At 49.6% G+C, this 13,807-nt stretch overlaps 1 protein-coding gene across 1 annotated transcript in view; it reads left to right on the plus strand.

Moving 5' to 3' along the window:
- CUNH10orf90 (chromosome unknown C10orf90 homolog) overlaps positions 1 to 13,807 on the plus strand; it is a 306,207-nt gene that overhangs the window by 270,753 nt on the left and 21,647 nt on the right. The window lies entirely within an intron of this gene.

Below are 13,807 nucleotides of genomic sequence, written 5' to 3' on the forward strand. Positions count from 1 at the left end.
GTGTCATCTAGGTGTTAGGTACTGCGGTAAGCAAAGCAAGATCCCTGCTCTCGTGAGTGGCTAGAGAGAGACCACAGGTTGACGCATCAACGTGGGGAATGTCAAGAGGCGAGAAGAGCTTTTGCAGAGCACTGAACCCAGGTGATGTGTTGGAGTTGGCTACTTGTAGGCTTCTTGAGTGATCAGGAAAGGCGCGTCTGACTAAGTGATGTTTCAGCCGAGATCTTTATGAAAAGCATGAGCCCACCTTGTAAAGATGGAGAGGACGAGCATTTTACTGATTTATTTTTATTTATACTTTTTAAATTTTTCCATTACCTTTAGCACACAACATTATATTCGTTTCAGGTGATTAGACGTACAACATGGTGATTAGACGTTTATTTAACTTACGAAGTGATCACCCCGATAAATCTAGTACCCATCTGACATCGTACATAGTTACTACAGTCTTATTGACTGTATTCCTTGTGCTGTACAGTCTACATCTCCATGACTGTTTTGTAATTATCAATTGTACTCCTTAACCTCTTCCCCCTTTTTCACCCCCAACCCCTCTCCCATCTGGCAACCATCAAAATGTCCTCTGTATCTGTGAATCTGTTTCTGTTTGTTTATTTTGTTCTTTAGGTTCCACGTGTGAGTGAAATCATAGGGCCTTTGTCTTTCTGTGTCTGACTCACTCCACTCAGCACGATACCCTCTAGGTCCATCTACGATGTTGCAGATGGCAAGAGTTTATTCTTTTTATGGCTGAGTAATATTCCACGGTGTATATGTACCACCTCTTCTTTATCCATTCACCTGTTGATGGATACTCAGGTAACAGGTGAATGGATAAATAATGCCGTGATGAACATATGGATTCACAGTAGTGTTTTGTGTTTGTTCAGATGAATATCCACAGGTGGGATTCTGGGTCCTTCTTTAACTAGTAGCCTTTGTCTTCATGTATTTTGTCTGGTATATGTATTTCTACCCCAGCTTTTATTTTTTTTTTTCCTGTTTCTGTTTTCATGGAATATCTCTTTCCTTTCCTTTCCTTTCAGTCTGTGTGTGTTTTGATCTGAAGCGAGTCTCTTGGAGGCAGCATATGGAAGGGTCTTGTTTTCTTATCCATTCAGCCACCCTATCTTTTGATTGGAGTTTTTAATCCATTTATACTTAAAGTAATTGTTAATATGTAGTAGTTACTATTTTATTATTCATATTTTTTATCTTTTTTCCCCTCCTTCTTCTTAAAGAAGTCCCTCTAACATTTCTTGTAATACTGGTTTGGTGGTGATGAACTCCTTTAGCTTTTTCTTGTCTGGGAAGCTCTTTATCTGTTCTTTGATTCTAAATAATACCTTCGCTAGGTATAGTAATCTTGGTCATATGTCCTTGCTTTTTATCACTTTGAACATTTCCTGCCAATCCCTTCTGGCCTACAAATTTTCTGCTGAGAAATCAATTGACAGTCTTATGGGAGCTCCCTTGTAGGTAACTAACTGTTCCTCTCTTGCTGCTTTTAAGATTCTCTCTTTGTCTTTAAGCCTTGGTGTGGGCCTCTTTGGGTTCATCTTATTTGGGACTCTGAGCTTCCTGGGCTCCTATGCCTATTTCCTTCTCCAGGTTAAGGAAATTTGAGGACGAGCATTTTAGACGAAAGGAATCACTAGTGAAACCCCTTGATGTGACAAAGAACAGAGCTGGCACATTCCAGGGACAAGATTAAGGCCAGTGGGACTAGAGAAGAAAGGGGGCAGGGGAGAGGCCCCATGAGCTCAGGGAGGTGGGCAAAAGCCAGGTCACGTCAGGAGAATTGTGATTTATTTTAGGCGGACGGAATCCCCACCTCAATCCCCATTGGAGGGATTTAAGCAGAGGAGTTCCGTTTTCTCAAGATCTTAGGTAGAAGCAGGAAAGTCAACAGCAGGAGAGTCACTCAGGTGACTGGCGAGGGGAGATGGAGAAGGGTGCATGCTTTATATAGAGTCAACAGGACTGATGGATTCCATGCGAAGTGGAGGAGAGAAAGGAATCAGGGTATCGCCTAGATTTGGGGGTAAATAGTCACTTAATTAAGGGACAGGGTGGCTGTTAGCTCAGGCCCCGCTTAATCATTTTCAAATGTGTGGGACAGTGAGCGGACAGCTGTCATGTTTTCCGATCCCTAAAGAAAGCCTTCAATGCCAGGCAGAGACCGATGTGTCTGTCGGTCCCCACGCGGTGGATGGAACTGTGTGTGGAGGCGTGGCCGTGTTTAAAGACGCCTGCAGATTCAAATAATGGGGAAAGTAAAACGATGCTCGATAGAAAGCTAGAAATGTTAATGCCAATAGAAAATTGAACAAATTTTGCCACTTTTAGAAAACATTACGCTTGTGCCGGACAAGGTAGACCAGAAGTTCATTTTCAGTGTTGCTCTTCTGTGACCCTTTGAGTTTGCCCCATGGTGCTGTTAGTATTTTGAATGGTATCAAATATCTTATTGCCACCTTTTCTTTAAACATGGAACTTTAGAAGGACGGTCGTGTTTTTTAAGTGTGATTTTGTTATCTCCAAGAGGTATTTTTTTTTAATCTTTGCCATACATAATTACAAATGTATCATGAGCGTCATTAGGGAAATAGAATTCCCTTTTTAGTGATTTTGTTTATAGTACACTTTCCTGGAACGCAGCTCTTATTTTGAACCTTAATATAGGGCCATTCCATAGCCTATGAGCTAATCAAAACTTTCAGTGTCCCGGTCATCAAAGAAAAGATGGGGTGTATTTTTTGAGGGATAAAAAAGGCATTACGTAAACCGTGCTCGTGTAATAAATTGAGCAGGCTTTCGTATTAGCCGACATCAAAACCTATTTAATGACAAGTAACCGGTCTGCTCTTATAATCGAGAAAGGACTGGCTATCTTGGGCCGTGAATCTGTTTCCTTTTTGTTTGTGTTTTTACAATCCCAAATAGAAACAATACATATGTTTTCCTTCACCACGTTTTATTTTTAGAAAATCTGGAAAATGAAATGCCTTTGGTCCAACCACGTGACTCCCATTATCCTTAATAGGAGAAAGGCGTCTTCATGGAGGAAAATCGTCACCCCCAGTGTGTCAATAGCAGCTGGCTCGTGGCTGTGGGAAGGCCTCGCCACCTGCACACCGTCGGCTGTGTTCTAGCTGGGCGTGGAAGGCTATCTCTGGTTTACCCCGAAGACCCCAGATCTGGGTCGGGTGGGCTCTGCCATGCTCTTTTGAGTTCATCAGGCACCTGCGAGCCCATCGGAGAGGCAATGGCCAACTTTGCAACACGGGGGGATCCCAGGCCTTGTCGATTCTCCCCACATTCTCTTCCCCGATTCCCGGGTCCGGCTATGTGACCCTAGAGTTTGTCCCTTTGCGATAGGACTTTTCTGAGAAATTCTGAATGTTCGTATGCGTGGGTTGACCTTGGATGACGGTGTTTGTTGCCCCGCAGTGCCTGGGATCAGGTGGACATTTGACACAAATCTCACTGCACACTCCCCCTCTCCCTCATTGCGGATGTCCAGCTGAATCTGACTAAAGTGGTCAGGGCGTCTTTGACGGCCTCGAGGGTTACAGGAACTGTTCAGGAGGGGCTGGTGTTACCCCTTCCGACCGTTTTTGCTTTTGAAGTTAATGTAAGGCTCTCAGATCTTTTCCAGCTCCTGCAGGTGGCTCCCCATCCTTCTCTCTCACCTGCTCCCCAGTAGAAAAGGGGACTCACGCATTTAAGGGACAAAGCCAGAGCCAGTGGGGCTGGAGAGCAGGGTCCCTCCCTCAGAGCTCCCGCGGGACCGAGAAGATGGCCTGGTTCGACTCCCTCAAAGAACAGCTCTCATTTCACCGTGTAAGACGGCCACGCTGAGCTTCACGGGCCTTCATCCAGTGAGTCTGACAAAATGGGCAGCAAGAGCAGTCTTTGGACACAGGGGCGGGACCGGGGTCAACGACTGAGCAAATCGTATTCCTGCCTTTGTCTCTTCGTGTATATATTTTTTCTTAGATTTCAAATAAGGGGCAGAGTCTGTTCCTATCACTTAAGGATCACATTTTTAAGGTCATGCCTTAGACATAGGTCATCTGGGGCTGGTTAAACTATAAGAAAGGCTCATTTTTGCACAGCGCATTGTTCTTTTTGAGTTTTCACACTGTCACATTTCCTCGTCACAGGGCGGGAGGGTTATCGTCCCACGGTATGGATGAGTAACTCGAGGCCAGGTGGGCTGGGTGACTTGCGCACAGGTACACCATTGAGGCAGAGCCAGGTGGAAGTAGATCCCAGCTCTCTGGCTGTGTCTTTCAAATTCTTTCCCTCTTTCGTAGTTCAAAAACTCGCATCTTTCTGAAGTGACGTCGTGTTGCAAAGTTGGCCATTGCCTCTCCGATGGGCTCGCAGGTGCCTGATGAACTGAGCTGCCCTTGGCGGAGGTCGCAATAGCTGGTGACCCCTCTCTACTCGGCAGCAGATGATGGGAAGTGTAAACTGTGCTGAGGAGCGTCAGGACATCTTCATAAATAGAGCGCAGGATTTTACGAGCACGTTTATGCCATATCTGGCCAGTCAACAAACGCAGTTACAGTGAGTCATATTTCAGAGTTACTGAGAAGTAAGTTTCAAAACTGCTACTCTGTCAAGTTTTTTCTAACCTATTACAAATGACCATTTTTAAAAACGTTTAAGTTCAACCTAATTTTAGACTTAACAGAAATGGTGCAAAAAATAGCACACAGAGTTCCCTTGCCCCTCCCCACACCACGCTGCTAATGAGAAAGATGTTAGCAACCGCCATTTCAGGAGGCCGTTTGCTTACATCAGCCAGGGCAAAGCAACCTAAAGACAGTGTGCCTGAAAACTCACTTTTTAAAGGATACTGGGCTTACTCTACAATTTGACCCAAAAGATTTCTTTGACGCCCAAAATTTCTGAGAAACGTGGATGACTCAAAATATGGCAGAAACTGGACAGAACCAGAGGCCATGAGACGTGGCAACTTCCCTCCCTGAGGACGTCTCCACTGGGGCATTTCGAGCTTTAAAGGCCTGATAAAAACCAACCGTGTTTTTCTCCTACTGTTTGGAAATTAAAAATAAGCTAGATAATCTGACCCCCTGAAAAGGGACGGGGAATTGGTCCGGGAAAAGAAAGCGCAGATCCTACAGTCGTTCTGCATAATTCACCGCCGATGGTGCGAGTTTATTTAAAACAACACTCAGCTGTGTTAACTGAACATTTTAAAATGTCAGAAAGCAGTTATTCCCTCTTGTGCCAACATGAGACAGCTAGGAAGAGTAAAAGTGCCTGGGACCTGTCTCCTCTCCCCAGACTCGTACATCAGACAGCGATCCAGGGACAGCTCGTAATTTTTAGCGCTTTTACCTTCTCCATATCGGTTCAGAACGATGATTTGCAATAAGACAGTGATAAGTTTATTTTCACAAAGGACTCCCTCCCCTCTTTAGGGCATAAGGGAAATGCTTTTATTAGACACAAATGCTCACTGTAGCATTTAAGAAACAGTTAAACATATTTCCATTTTTCCGTACCTAAGTGGTCTCTCGGGGCAAGCCCATAAACTAAATATGTTTTGTTTTTTATGAATTACTCTCAGTGACAAGAAAGAAATAATTCAGAAAGTCCACATTAAATGGAAGTGGTCGGAGGGGCGCGCGTCTGGGGCGGTACCACCTGTTTATCTCATTGGGAAGTGATGGGCATCTGGGGAAGGAACGGGGCGTGAATGCCTGGGAAATGCCAAAGCCTCGTCATCCCGTGGGACGGAGGCAGAGAAAACCAGCCGGCATCGGGGGCCCGTTCTCGCCATACTGGCTGTGGCCCGCCCGGCCCGATTCAGGCTTCTTTGGCTGCCGAATTTGTTCTTCGTTACAATTTTCATGTGACATGTGCTTCTCTTCAGAGGCCCTGGGGAGTCTCTTTCATTCTGATTTTCAAAAATAGTTCTTCAAAGGGAACAGTATTCTTAGAAGAAGATGCACACAGGGCCACGCGTTTCCAGCTGAGTTTGGGTTGACGGGATTGAGGTTTGTAAAAAGCTCTGAGAAAACCAGAGAAAAATGATGTCAGCCAGGTCAGGAAGTGCTTCTTGCGGTCCCAGCAGGGCTGAGAAGTAGAATCCAGAGCCTTTTCCACGGGAATCCTGCCGCCTTAGAATTCACTTCCTTTCCTGACACGGGACCCGGGAGGTATTTATATCTTCCTAAAATGGGGTTTCCAGATCTCGTACTAGAAACGAGGGTCTGACGGGGGTTGGAGGGAAGACCGGCAGAGAGGCAGGAAGTGGAGGTATTGTGTGTCGGGAAGGCCCGTCTCCTTCCTGGCTCCGGCCCCACAAAGCCGCCGGATCAGGGACCCCTCACGACAGGTTCTGAAGACACACAGAGAGGGGACTCCGCGATCGGTGCCCCCGGCAGCATGACGAGGCCCCCGGTTCTGTAGCCTGCACCTGACCCAGGCCGCGATCACATGCATTAAGCATCTCAGACCGACTCTTGTGTTCATTTCCTTCCTGACTCGGCACAAAATCAACCCGTTTCTGGCTTACGCCCAGTGACCGCCGAGTGTAGGTTAAAGATTTGCTTCTTCCAGCACCTGCCGGCATCCATCTTCATCTTAATTGTGTCCAGCAAGTCCCCAGAATGGTCCCCATGCCCGTTTCCTGCTTATTTTGGTAACGAAGATGGAACGCAGTATGTATTCAAAGCATTGCCTCGAAATAGCTGATGGTGGAGGCAGCCTCGCGATGTGGACGTTTGTGTTCGTCGGCCGATGTGCCCGCACCCGGCTCGGCTGCAGGGGTTAAGGCCGGAATGTGGCCCGGACGAGTCCTCGCTCGCTGCCGTGGCCGAGGCCTCCCTCAGCCGCCTGGGCGTGTTCGTGCAGTTAGAGATTCGTCCACGTTTGGTGTTTCGCTCCCTTTGACTTTCAGAATGGCCTTTTCTCTGTCCCTTTGACACGTTTATTAGCTAGAAGACCCTGCCGGGTTGCCCGCCGGCTCCCACACGTCAGATCTGCTCACCGCTTGGTCATCTGGACTTCTCAGAACAGGGGACAGCCACCCAGTGCCGAGTCAGAATGGGCTGTTTGGAGACTCGGCCATGTTCTGCCCACGACGACGTCCATGCGTGCTGAGCAGGGCCGTTCTAACCCACGGGCCCGAGCCCTACGCCGAGGCCTCCGCTTCTCGTCTCGACAGACGGCAGGAGCAAGTGGGCCAGTGGGGCAGGAAGGTCCGCAGACCGTCTCGGGTACCCAGGGAGGGGACGGCCGGGCTGCAGGCTGAGTTCACGTGTTCTTCCCTTGGGCATTGCCGAAGGTCCCTCGTTTTGCAAACCGCGTTGAAAGGCTTTCTCTTTGAACAGACGAGTTAGGTTTCTTTATATTTATTGATGATGGATGTTTGTTGCTAACTTTGTCATACTTTTATAAGTATTTGTATTTTGTTATATTTGCAGTATGTATATTTCTAAGATATGACTTCTTAGCTTTTTTGATTTATGATTTTTGGGGGGTATTTAAGAAGGTTTGCCTCTTCATTCTAGTGGCTACGTTTGTACTTACACAGTTTTGAGAGTCCTTAGTCCCTAGCCCGAGAGCAGCTGAGCGGATGGGAGAGGCTGGGACGCCAGAGGCTGACTCGGCGTCCCCGAGACCCTGGCGTTCACACTCGTGCTCCCCCGTGGGCACGTGGCAGCGTTGCACGGCCCTCTGCTTTCACATTACGCTTTGGCCGTAGAAACTCTGGGCAGCTGGACGCCCTGATGGGCAGCGCGGCCCGTCTGTGCTCCCTTCCCCCAGCTCCATGGTCGTGGTGGCAGAGGCCAAAGTTGAGCCTCCAGCAGCCTTCCTGGGTGCGGTGACGAGCAGAGCCCCTTGGGGCTGGCCCAGGCACGTGCCGTGTGCTGCACTCACGTGGGGATCTGTTTGGTGGCTGTGGGGGTGCCGGAGAGTCTGGGCCAGCGGGTCAGAGGTGGGATGTGAGTTGCTGGCTCTTGGATTTGCAGATGACATTTTTAGCAGCGAGGTGCTAAGCCAGCAAAGTTTGTTTCTGTTCTTCGTTTTTTTACCTGCCATATAACCTCACCTAGAGATTCTCAAAGTGTGGTTCCCGGAACAGCACCCAGCACCGCCAGGGAGCTTGGACACGAGCATGTCTGGGGCCCACTCTGCACCTGCCAAGCTGGAAACTGGAGCCGGGCCCCAGATTCTGGGTGATTACAAGCCCCCGCCATGACCCAGATGCACGCGACCACTAACTAAGCTAGCGATCCGGACCCGTGCCTCGCTACACGGGGGTCGCATCAGCCAGGGCTTGTGGTTCGCTTTGAGTAACTAGAGATCCAGAAAGTGCTAGATTGGAAATGTAAGGGATCATTTTTGATGTTAAAGAAACCCAGGGGTGGGTGGTCTGGGACGGGTGAGGGAGGCCCACGGTGTCATCAAGAACCCGGGCATCGGCTTTCTGCTCTGCTTTCCTTCAGGTCTGACACACGTCATTACACTCGGGGCAGCTGCCAGAGCTCTAGCCATCACATCCGCACACCTAGAGTGAATACCAGCTGGAGATCCCTTCTTGAGACCCCGCTAGAAGTTCTCCCAAAGGACATCTGCTTACTTCTCGCTGGCCAGAGCAGTTGTCTATGACACTGAAATCCTGGTTTTTGCTGGGCCCATTGTCACCTTGAACAAATTAAAGAGTCTCTAAAGAAAAAAAAGACAAGAATGCATAGCGGGTAGGCAACCCGCCGATTCCGCCACGGGGATGGTGGGGGCTTGACGCTTCAGTGACGATGGATAAAAGGCCTGAGCCAGCAGCATTGTGCGAGCGGGCAGAGTGAGGGTAGGTGGCTGTAATTTCCTAGTTCAGGGGGGAAGCGGATCTGGTGCAGATGCAGTCCAGCTGTGGAACGTGGATGCGCTGAGGGCTGGCGTGGAGTGGTGGTCACTGGTCGTAGGAGGGACACTGGAGTGGAGGGTCCCTTGCAGGAGGGCACAGATTTTGCTTTCCCTGCGACATCCCAAGTGCCCTGTAACAGTGCCTGGCACATAGGAGGTCCCAGTAAAGAGTAGTTACAGATAAGGTGGTCAAGCGTTTTGTTTGAGAGCGAACACCACCGACAAACCTTGTTTTTCCCCTCCCTGGAGTACTGAAAACTCAGATGAGAATAATGGGTGAAAGTTTGACCCGGAAGCCCCGCCCCCCCCCTTTCTAGATACTCTCTAGGGGGAGGGATAATATGTATTCTTTTCTGTAGCAACTAGATACATGAGCCTTTACTGTAAATGACAGTTGCATGCACAATTCCCTATGTGGTCTCTTGAAATTTGATCCTAAAACAATAACAACAACTAGACTGCAATTGTTCCTCCTTCTCTGAAATCGCGAAGTTCTTCTGAATCCTGGCTTGCCTATCTGTGTCCTCACACCGTATTGACATCTTAACTGCAGTTTCCCTCCCTCACCGTCTGCCCTGGGTTCTAAGAAGGGAAGGCTGTTTTTATAGATCGGTAGCTGCTGCCACCGAGTCCGTCATATTTCTTGGTCATCACTCCTTCCCCCGTTAAGTCCACTCCTTTAGGGAGAGACGAGGTTCCGACGTTTGATGAGGGTAGCAGGAGAAGCCTGCTCACTGTCTAGGAGAGGCCGACACGGTGGGAAGTCCCACTCCTGGAAAGGACGCACTCCCTGCTCCCCGTGCGCTGGGACAGCCCTTCATCCTCGCCATCCGATCCCCAGGCTGCCCGTTTCCCTGGGGGCTCTGTTTCTCCTCTTTTTTCTTCCTGAGGGCACCAGCTCCAGCTCTGCTCCTGCTGTGCGGATTGGCCCTGGGACTTGTGGGCCCCAAACACAGCTCGCTATTCCTGATGCCTCTGGCGGGAGCTGTTATCCGACTTACCACCCCTCCCTGGGCTTCGGCGTCTCCATATAGAAATTTAACAGAAATATGCTGATTTTATGCAGAAGTCCAGATCGGGTGGGATTCAGGGCACCAAACAAAGACGCGTTTCCACGTGAGGAAATCAGCTTTAACCCGCAGCCAAAGGGTGTCAACTGACCAGTAAAAAGACGAAATGTCCACCAGCCCTGTCGGTTATAGAAAGCTATTCTCCTTTGCTGCGTGCACAAGGAAACGGTTTGTTTCTGTGGGCCACCAACTCTTTTATTTTATCTTCCATGTGTTTGCACTGTAATTCAGGTAGTTTGAAATGTTCTCTCTCGTTAAAGGGAAAAAAATCAAGCCAACGGCAGTCGCTGGGGAGTCGTGTGCGCGGGGACTGCTCTGGGTTGCTGCCTCCCCTTTCTGGAACCTTTGCTGGGGCGTTAGCATGTTTCACACAGAGACCACCCTGCCCGTCCCCTGGACAGCAGCCTCCCATGTCTCAGAGCCAAACTCGAGGACAGCAAAGTCCTGCCTCAAGCGAGGAGTGTCCTCGATTCACCCCCAGGGGCCATTCAGAGTGGCGTTCCAGCTGCTTGACACACAGTCCTAGCCAGCTCACTTCTTTGGTTTCCATTTGGATACAGTGGCAGGGTTCGCTGGAGGAGAGCCCACAGGTGAGACAGGAAGGTGAGACAGGTAAACTATATATTAAACAGACACGAGAGCTTTTAGAAGCTGGAGGGTTGTCTGGGGCCACTTAGGGTAATGGCAGTTAACAGTGGACCTTTGGGAGACGGATCCTGAGACACCCTGGATTTTTATTGATCAGCCACCCGGCACACTGAAACAGCTTCAGTCAGTGTATTTCTAAGACACGGCTGGTTGTGAGTTGGTCCAGCTTTTGAGGGGAGAAACCAGCACCAGTAGGAACGTTAAGATGTGGGAGCGAATGGGTGCCCTGGATGCCAGGAAGCCTGCTTTGCTCAGAGACGGCTCTGTAGTTGATTGGCAGGAAGGTGACCAGAGGGGAGCCCAGAGCTTTCGAGCAGATCTTTCTCCAGCTGAACAAGCGTTCTCAGGAGCCGAAGCGTCCTCTTCAACGCAGAACACCTAGAACAAATTCCAAACCAGTCTGGAGACGAATGAGTCTAAACTGTGTTCTCTGTGTTATTTACGTGCCCCGGGCTGTCCAGGGCGCCCGGTCGGCTCTGCTTCCTGGGCTCGTGTTTCGTGTTTCGTTTTGGTGGCTCGCTCCTCTTCCTCCTCCGATTTCGCTGACAGCCTGGCTGCTGTGCTGGCGCCTCTCCTCAGCACCTACTCTGAGCTTCTTAAGTTCCTCTTGTGGCCAAATCGCCACCATTAGTAGAATCGTGTGCAGATGGGAAGGGGAGGTAGCTAGTGTCTCAGTAGGAGGTCATCTAAGAACAGAAAGATTAGATATCCCCTGAATAATTGGAAAGAAGCCGTAAAGTGCCTCTCTTTTCTGTCACACTGGTTGATCGTGATATTTTCTGACCGACAGAGGTGAAAGGTCATGGAGAAGGGGCGCCTTTTCCTCCTTTTGTCTTAAGGGCCGGTGTGGGCCAGCGGTGCCCTGGGCTCGCCCAGGCTTGTGTCTCTCTTCAGCTGGCCTCCATGCTGTGTCCGTGAGGTCCCTGCTCTCCCCTCCCTGGCCCGCACGTGGTCAGCTCAGGACTCACTCTTCAGCACGGAGAAGTGTCCTGTTGTAACTCGTCCCTAAGGCCTGCAGTTGGACGGGCTGAGGTCAGAAACAGGAAATCAGAGCAGCCCGGTGCCCTGCCCCTCCCCCGGCCCTCCAGCCCCACCTTCTGCCTGTCACCAGCCCCTTGTTTTCAGGGCTCCATCCGGGCTTCCCGCCATCTTCCTCAGAACCCCACCAGCCCATCACCTCCGGGGAAGCTGTGTCCCAGCCAGTCTGCTGAACTCGTTTCTCTCGAAAGCTTCGGTCTCACAGCCGTGATGTCCTCACCTAGAAATAGTTAGCTCTGGGCTTGCCACTCAGATTTTCGGTCTTGAAAGTAGGTTGTTCACAGATGCCGACCTACGTGGGACAATTATAGACAAAAGCAATGAATCGAGTAGCACAAACTTCAAGTGAGCGGTTGTGTCCGGAAGCTCAGACGTGACATCTGAAACTCAGGGACTGTCGTGTTTCAATCTGGGCGGGTGAGTGGGCGCTCTGTTAAATACCTTTAAATTATAAATATGATGCATTTCACGATAAAAATGAGCTTGAGAAAAGCATAAATGGGCGCTGTGTTATGGTCCGGGGGTTCTCGGAGTCAAAGGTGGGAGCTTACTAGAAGGAATTCATGACGGTCGGCAGGATCTTCTTGTCGGTTTGGAGCTCTACTAACCTGTAGGCTAGTGTGTTTTAGAAAAGGGGGTAGAGGGACAGTCACTCTTCAATGGAGACCTGCAATGCCCAGCTCCTCCGAGAGCCAGGCTTCGAGTTTCAGGCTAAGAAACAGAAAGCCTGGCAGAGGAGGCGGCTTTGTTCATCGGTGGTGGCAACGGGTCTTCAGTGGGGCGATAGAGTTTGAAATGTGGGCGTGAGTAGAGAACTCTGGGTCCGCCCTGCATGCAGAGCGTGTGGGGGTGAGGCCGTGCTGCCTTGCCTGGAGAAGCCCCTCCTAAGGACAATTTCATGGCTGACCACTATATTTTCAGAAGCTACAAAAAGAGTCCTGATCAATAACTTGTCAGAAAAGTCCTTCTTTGGCTGCGTAGTCTTTTCCTCCAGCAGGCCACCTACATTCCACTTCCTGGGAGCTGATTTAACCCTTCCAAGTCGCAAGTAGAACCTCTGACTTGCACAGACTCGTTCACACGAGAATCTTCACTCAGGCAGAGAGATAGATAATTGATAGGTAGGTAGGTATAGAGATAGAGAAATAGACAGATCTCTACAAGTCTATATGTAAATACATTGACTGAAGCGCCTCACGCCTCACGCCAGAATGGGAGTAGCAGATTGGGAATAACGCCATCATTTTTTTGGATACTTTCTGTGTACACGCATCGGGACCTGGAGGTACTTCACCTGCGTCTGTTTATAAGAACATGGGAAGCTGGGTTCACACCTTGTTGACTCGCCTGCCTCGGATCCCGCAGCCAGGAAGCTCGGACAGAGGACCATCTGGATGCCACGTTCTTCCTGCTGCCCTGCACGCCAAACCTCACTCAGCCTGTTCCCCTCGTCAGGGACACCAGGACTTGGGGACAGAGGGGTGAGAACAAATTGCAGACAGCCGAGACATTTTAAGAGAGGCCACTATTAAAATTAAAGCCAGAAGTCATGGGCTCATTTCATTTTTGTGTGTTAGGCATTTGCGAAAATGTAGTGAATCTAATAAGAGACTTGATTATGCCAGTGGTCCCCAGGAGTGACTCTGCCCCAGCGCATGAGGAGGTTTGGGCGCATCCTGTGGGTGACAGGGCTTTCCAGTTGGGGCCAGTCCCACCCACGTAGGAGAGGAGGCCTGGCAAAGAGTCACTGCCTTATTTAAAATGCATAACTCCTTAAAATCGAGAGAGTATTCCAAACGAAAAAACGGAAATAACAAAGAGTATAAAAGAGGCAAAGAAAGTTTCTCTCCCGCTCCCCGTCGCTTGTCCTGCCTTGTCCCCCTCCAAGGCGATGCTGTTTCTGGCAACTTCTGGGTCCTTCCAGAGATATTCTGAGCATAGCAGCATTTACGGGGGAAGCTGACCCGACACGCTGTCCTGCATTTTGCTTTGTTCACGTGATAATGCATCTTAGAGATTGTCCCACGTGGACACAGGAGTGTCTGCCTTTTTTTTTTTTTTTCACGCTGCAAAGCATGGATGGGCATCGGTGGGTTCCAGACTTTTGATATTACAATGTGGCAACAAGCAACACATTG

The sequence above is a fragment of the Pteropus medius genome, unplaced genomic scaffold, assembly GCF_902729225.1.
Source record: "Pteropus medius unplaced genomic scaffold, Ma_sr-lr_union100, whole genome shotgun sequence".
In the NCBI taxonomy this organism is placed as follows: Eukaryota; Metazoa; Chordata; class Mammalia; order Chiroptera; family Pteropodidae; genus Pteropus; species Pteropus medius.